General features: G+C 44.6%; 1 pseudogene; it reads right to left on the reverse strand.

Annotated features, from left to right (window-relative positions):
• Window positions 1-5,154, reverse strand: part of LOC118026876 — a 20,864-nt pseudogene extending 15,710 nt beyond the window's left edge.
• Window positions 5,155-7,383: the final 2,229 nt, after the last annotated feature.

Below are 7,383 nucleotides of genomic sequence, written 5' to 3' on the forward strand. Positions count from 1 at the left end.
GCCTGTGGATGACTATCATCCCCAGCACGAATCAGGATTAGCCTGTGAGGTGGCTATCATGGCCAGCATGAATCAGGATTAGCCTGAGGATGACTATCATGGCCAGCACGTTTCACAAATGAGGAAGCCATGATCTGAGTCCTAGTTGGCAGTGTGTCTTCCATCCTGCCTCTGCAACATGACTGGCCAGACTCTTCATTCATTCATTCAGACAAGAATTTGTAAGTGCAGGGCACTGGGACCAAAGAAGAAGTCTCCACCAACACAGAACATTCTGTGGGGAGCAACAGATGCTAAGAACAATTGGAAAGAAAACTAATCAAAGGTGGTGCAAGGCATGGTGGGAGAAGCTTTACCGAGGAATGGTTGACACACATTGTGTATATGTATGGTGTACAACCTGATGTTCTCATGTATGTATGTATATGCTGTGAAATAATTCAGGTAGACACTTGTAAGGGAGAATAAGAGCCTAGGAGAGTTTCCTTACCAGATGTTACAACTTCCATAATGCCGCAACCACTAAATCCTCTTGGTGGCAGGTGCAAGCGTCTGGTGATTGATTGTAAGCACGGGGGATGGAATGTTCAGCATGATGACTGTAGTTCACAAGACCCCACTGCATATTTGAAAGTCATGAGAAGAGACGAATTAAAAGTGCTCACCCCAGGGAAAAAACTGTAACTAAGTGTGGAGCTGAATATTAACCAATCTTACTGTAATCATTTTGAAATATACGCATATATCAAATGATTACGTGGTATACCTTAAAATTATACAATGGATGCTATATGCTAATTCTACCTCTAGAACCAGAAAAAATACCCTGGTGATATTGGTGCAAATAGGTCAAGGACACTAAATGAAGGTTGAGAAAGTGGCCGATTTCCTGGGTGACTGGAGGTAGAATTGTAGGACATAGGACGAGCAGGTGGAGGTAAAGGAGACCAGGGGTTTGCATGAAGTCAGGGCAGTGTTCTGCTCAGACATGGGGTGGTTTGGTCCCAGACTGCAGCGGGGCACTGCACACATCCAGGGCCTGCCCTGAGAATGGGTCCCATGTGGCCACGCCTAGCCGCGCTCTCTGTCTTCTTGCTCTAATGAAAGCAGCGGGGGTGGCAGCTTGCTCCATTGTCCTTCCACGTAAAGCTCGTGTTTAAAACACTGCTTCTGGGCTGGTGCCGGAGGATTGCCACATCACCTTTGGGAACAGAGCCAGGTCTTTCTCCTCTGCCGCGGGCCCCTTTGAGTCCATGGCATCTCCCAGAGAGTGTTTGAAGCTTACAGTCTGTGACTTATACTTCCAGCAAGGGAAGAACATCACTAAGAATTGGGAACAGCACAGAGTTGTCTGTAAACAGTACAATCTGGATTACAGATTTCCTTCCAGTCTGGGCCCACTGGGAGATGAGCATCAGGGTGGAAGAAACCAAGGCTCTGGGGTCTTCTGGATTGTTGGGGTGGAGCCAGAGACCGCTGGGAACCCCTGCCAACAAGGGGTGCTCCTGTCTCTAAGGGACTGTTTTCTTGGAGAACTTTGAGCTCCTACGATTTACTGCAAGCCCTTCAGCTGAAGTGCTGAGCCTTTCCTCAGCAGAAACATGGTGACATGCTGCTAGCGGGAGCCTTGTGCCTGGTGTGTGGGCATGGCAGTCTGTCTTTCCCCTCTGTCCCACTGCGCCTACAGCTCTCATGCTCCAGGCTCCTATAGCTTGGATCCCACAGGGATGTTCTTCACCTCCCCCTGTGGATGGATTTGCCCCCTCTCATGCCTTCTGATTCTCTTTACTTCAAGATATTGTCATGGGTGAGAGGAGGCTTCTGTAGTCAGTGTCTGTGGTATGAGAAAAAATGCATATATTTAATCTTTGTCCCTGGTGCTTGGCACAGAGCGTCAAAAACCCTTCAGATTTTCTGAGTGATAGCAGTGTCTTCTGTTGTTCATAAAAGGCCCCCTTCAGCCAGACCTGGATTTCTGCTAATGTAACTTATGGTGGGTCCTTGCACAGTTTCCAGGGAGGGCCTGGCCCCGCCAGAGAGACCAAACATGGGTTTAGGACTTTGAGCTCCAACCCCCCACCTTCTTTTGAGGAGGGGATGGGGGATGGAGACTGGGCGGGTCACATTGTCAACGAGTTAATCAACCATGCCTGTGTAATAAATCCCCCAAACGAACTCTCGACACTGGGTTTGGCAGAGTGCCAGCATTGAGGTGCTGGGAAGGGACAGGGCCTGGACGCTCTGCATCCCCCACCCCAAAGCTGACCCTGCCCTGCGCATCTCTCCCATTCGGCTGTTTCTGAGTCGTATCCTTTATAATAAAACGGTCATCACAAGCATAACGCTTTTCAATGAGTTCTACAAATCGTTGAACCTGAAGGATGGGCTCTGGGAAACCCAGAATTTAAAGCTAAATCATTTAAAATTGTAGGTGGCCCCTGAGACTTGAGGTCGGCCTCTCAAGTGGGGGAAGGTCCTGTGGGACTGAGACCCTTCCATCCATGGGTTCTGTGGTAACTGCACGGCTTGTGTCTACACTGGATTGGATTGTTGGACACCTGACTGGGGGTGAATGATTGGTCAGCAAGCATGTAGGGTCCTAAACACTTCACTCACCTTGTGACCATGCACAAATCACTCCACTTTCCTTTTTGTGCAGAAATGCAGGTAATGTTTATATCTGTCTCGTTTTCATACTTTGAGATTTAAAACGGCTACTATTGCATTCAGAGCGCTGCCTGGGATACGATGAGGTCTATTTTTATCTCTTTCTCCTCTCATTATCTTTGAGGGGTAAATGTCAGAAATAGGGTCACGGGTTAAAGGCTCAATTTCAGCTTCCCTTCTAGTGGGCAATGTTCTCAGTGGATTAGGGGACTTGGTTTGGAATGGGGTCTCTGGAACCCAACCTCCCAGGATAGAAAAGTTCGTTTTGGGCAAAAAGTGTCTGTTTTTCAACTTTGTGATTTGTTGTTTAGTTATATTGAGAATTACCTTAACAGACACGTAAGCCTCATTTTAGGAATTATTAGCATTGATGCCTGCAGTACAAGAATGTCTCTAGGACTGTGAACTCGCCTTCATTAAGCATCTTTCTGCTCCAGAAACTGTGCTGCGTATTCTAACTAAGGAGTTGTCAGGTACGAGTCATACCTTTCCATAATTTGGAGCAGTGATATCAGCGTTTAAGTCATAAACAGGCGTATCAGTCAGAACACAGCCCTGTGACAGAAACTAGACCAATCGTTTTAACTGAGGGAATTTAATATAAAGATTGTGGGGAATTAAGCGTTGGCCATCTGAAAAGAGAAGCACAACACAAAGGTTTTACGGGGGGAATGACTTCAGCAAACGTGGGTGTTTGGAGGAGGGTCCCATGTAGCGGAGCCCCAGCCTCTGAGACGGGAGCGCCGCTGGGCTGCTGTTGGTGTGAAGGGCTGGCCTTGCAGGTGTGCAGAGTGCAGTCAGCTTCTGCCCCTAGGGTGAGGCAGCCTTGCTGAGGAAGCCTCGAGGGACAAAGGGAAGCCAAACGGAGAACTTCTCTCCCTTCCAGCCTGGCAGACTGACTGGAGAGCTTCCCACGAGACATGTTTCCAGAAAGCCGCTGATGGGCAAAATCATTTTGCTCTCCACGTCCCAACTTGGCATCACAAAGAGGAGGACAGAGGGGTCAACTTGCTGTCAAAAGGGTGGTTTCATAGCTGGCACAGTATTACTTAGTATAGGGCATGGGGGTAAAAAAAATAAATTTGAGAATCGTGTGTGTGTGTGTCAAGAGATGAGTAAGTGAGGTTTCAGAAGCTGGGAGTAAGGAAACAGGGAACCAGGAGAAATTCTGACAGTTAATTTTAGTTTGTCAAGGAGGGCTTTGTCTACTAGTGGGGATTGGCGGTTAAAAGGAAGAAGATGATGAATATATATATATATATATATATAGCACATCTTTGTCCATTCATCTATGGATGGACACTGGGTTGCTTTCGTGTCTTGGCCGTTGTAAATAAAGCTGCAATAAACATAAGGGTGCGTGTATCTTTTTAAATTAATATCAGCCATGAACAAGAATGAGATCAATTCGTAACAACAAGAATGGACCCAGAGGGTATTATGCTAAGTGAAATCGTCAGTCAAAGAAAGACAAATACCATATGATTTCACTCCATATATGGAATCTAAGAAGCAAAACAAATGAGTGAAGGGAGAAAAACGAGAGAGAGAGAGAGAGAGAGAGAGACAAACCAAGAAACAGACCCTTAACTCTAGAGACCAAACCGATGGTCACCAGAGGGGAGGGGGGTGGGGGGATGGGTGAAGTAGGTGAAGGGGATTAAGAGGACACTTGCCAGATGAACACTGAGAAATGTATAGAATCGTTGAATCACGATATTGAACAACTGAGGCGAACATAACACTATGTTAATTACACTTCAATGATAGATAAAGAGAAGAAAGAAGGATATGGTCAAATCTGTGTACTTAACTGATCATATTATTTTAAAAGACATCTGATGATTGGGGCACCTGGGTGGCTCAGTCGGTTAAGGGTCTGACTCTCGGTTTCCGCTCAGGTCACGATCTCAGGGTCGTGGGATCGAGCTCCATGTCAGGCTCCGCGCTGGGCACACAGTCTGCTTTGGGTTCTTTCTCCTTCTCCCTCTGCCCCTCCCCTCATTCTCTCTCTCTCCTTGGAATAAATAAATAAATCTTTTAAAAAAATCTGATGATTGTTAATGGGGAAAAATGAAAGATAGTAGTGATTCTTCAAGAAAAACATTGGTACACTTGATTTTGTTTTTTATCATGAACTGGGAGTGGCGTAATTAGACCTTCGTCTCTGCTAAATAATTAACGTCAGAAAGAGGTGCCAAGAAAGCCTAGAGTAAATGCCATTCTCTTTTCCATACATGTCCCAGTGACTAATGACTCTATAACAAGACAATCTGGTTAATCAGCTACCTGAATCTTTTACAAATCCTGTATTTAGCATGTGAGAAACCTTTATTGACCGAGGGCAGATCCTCTGTGGGCGTCAGTGAAATTTTTAGAGTATTATTACCGAGTTTTCCTGAGGAAGATCTTGGCTTTCTTTTTTGTTGAGTTGAAGAGCTGTCTACTCAGGTTGGACACCTTGAGAAGGTGGATACCAGGCCCCATTTTGACGACAGCATCCAATAAATGACTGTTAAAGATCTTGGCTTGAGTTTTAACCAGTTATCACATCATCTCTAGTGATCATGCATCTAGTTATCACAAGAAACAATTTAAAAGATTTTGTACTGAAAGCAGTAAGTGGTGCAGTGAAATAGTTAAGTTATTCCAAGAATGCTACCTTTCTTGCAAGAGTAATTTAAACACAAGGGAAAGAGTCTAGGCTTTTGTGCTTTGCTAAAACAGTGCCCTCTACTGATGGAAACTTTTTCCTGCTTATTCTCATTTTTTTTGTGGCTTAAGCTCAGTGACACGAAGTCTGGTGTGGATGATGAGGCTGGACAACTATTAGCCAATAGAATTAGGAATTTGTGCAAATGGTAAATATAACATTACAATTATTTTAAGCAATATTAAACATTTTCCCATTTTTTTTTCTTTTTGACATTATTAAAAAAAACCATTTTAAATATCCTAGAAATGTCTTCAAGGTAATGCCAATTTTAGATCTCTCTTAACTTCTGGCCGAGGAATTCAGGGCTTTCTGGCTAACTTTGGTGTGATAAGTATTTATCAGGAGCTGCTCAATTCTTTGAGTTGGAAACACAATTTTAAACATGTAAGACGGGTATAGAATTTGCCAAAGGTAGTCGAGTCTATTCTTCTTAAAGAATAAAAAAGGCTTTCTGTTATCATTGTTGCACAAAGTCTAAGTTACTATAAGTTACCACGGTGGAAACGCAGCAGCCGTGGGGTTCAGCCCAGGCGTGAAGACTGAATCCGTTGTGGATGCGAAGGTGGCACGTCTCAGCCTTCCGCCGGCTTGCCCTGTGGGCAAAGCCTCCCGCAGGCCCTGCAGCTGAGTGATTGTCTGGTAGCCTTCCCATTTAACAAACTCGCAGGAGCCTTTTTATATCCAAATACTACGTGATAGGCCCTCTCAGCGAGCCACATGGTGTGTGTGTGAGGTTCCTAAAGACTTTTCAATCATTCGTTTCCATTTGTCAGCTGAGATTTTGTTTAGTGTGTGGATTTTTCTTTGAATGTTGCACTGGTGGCAGTTCATCTTGGAGCATAATAAAATTAATTTGACCCACCCCCTCAAAAAAAAAAAAAAGAGTCTCACTACATTCTCAGTACAGACCCACAGATTTCCAAAGTTTTTCTGGCAAAGTGATACTTCTGGAAAAGTACCTGAAAAGCACACACCCTATCCTGTTTTCTTCATGAGTGTTTCCCATAGTTTTCCACAAAGTACTCAGAAAAGCAGAGAAAAGTGAATTTCAGACACCTTACCATAATATAGAACAGTGCACTAAAGCACTCAAAATATTCGAAGTCTTGGGTTTTGTGATAAAAATTTACCTACATTTTTCTATCTGTTCTGTCAGTTTATTGTCATGGAAGCATGCTTTCATTTAATTATCAGTTCAGTTATTTAACTATCTTCTCGAGCGTTGAATAATATTGATGCTTCTGGAAAACTCCTCATGTTTACCTTGTGATTTTATTAACTCTGATGTAGAATATTCTAGGGGTCCCCAGTGTTCTAGCTCCCTGCGAAACCATCCCCAAAACTCAGTGTCTTGGGATAACAACCACTTTATTACACCTCACCATTTTGTGGGTTGGGAATTTGACCAGGGCTCCCCTGGGAGGTTCTTCAGCTCTGTGCTGTGTCTATTGAGGTCGCTGGGTGGTATCGAACTGGTGGGCAGGAGGGGCCCGGAGAGCTCCACTCAGTGGGGCAGAGTGGCTGGAAGTTGGTAAGAGAGCAGGTGATAGAATCCGCCCACCGTCTCCCCAGCACGGCCACCGTAGGGCAGTCAGCCTTTCACCTGGTGACTCACAGACCCAGACAGACTGTATTTAGCTGCATGCTGACAGATTTCCTATGATCTTGCCTTGGAAGGTCTAAAATATCACTTTTACCTCATTCTAATAGGACGCTTTAAGATCATCTTTATTTTTATTTTTTCATTTTTTTTATTCTTATGTTAATCCCCATACATTACATCATTAGTTTTAGATGAAGTGTTCCATGATTCATTGTTTGTGCATAACACCCAGTGCTCCATGCAGAACGTGCCCTCTTTAATACCCATCACCAGGCCAACCCATCCTCCCACCCCCCTCCCCTCTAGAACCCTCAGTTTGTTTCTCAGAGTCCATTGTCTCTCATGGTTCGTCTCCCCCTCCGATTTCCCCCCCTTCATTCTTCCCCTCCTCTATCTT

This window comes from Mirounga leonina, unplaced genomic scaffold (assembly GCF_011800145.1).
Source record: "Mirounga leonina isolate KUSES-001 unplaced genomic scaffold, KU_Mleo_1.0 Mir_347, whole genome shotgun sequence".
Taxonomy (NCBI): domain Eukaryota; kingdom Metazoa; phylum Chordata; class Mammalia; order Carnivora; family Phocidae; genus Mirounga; species Mirounga leonina.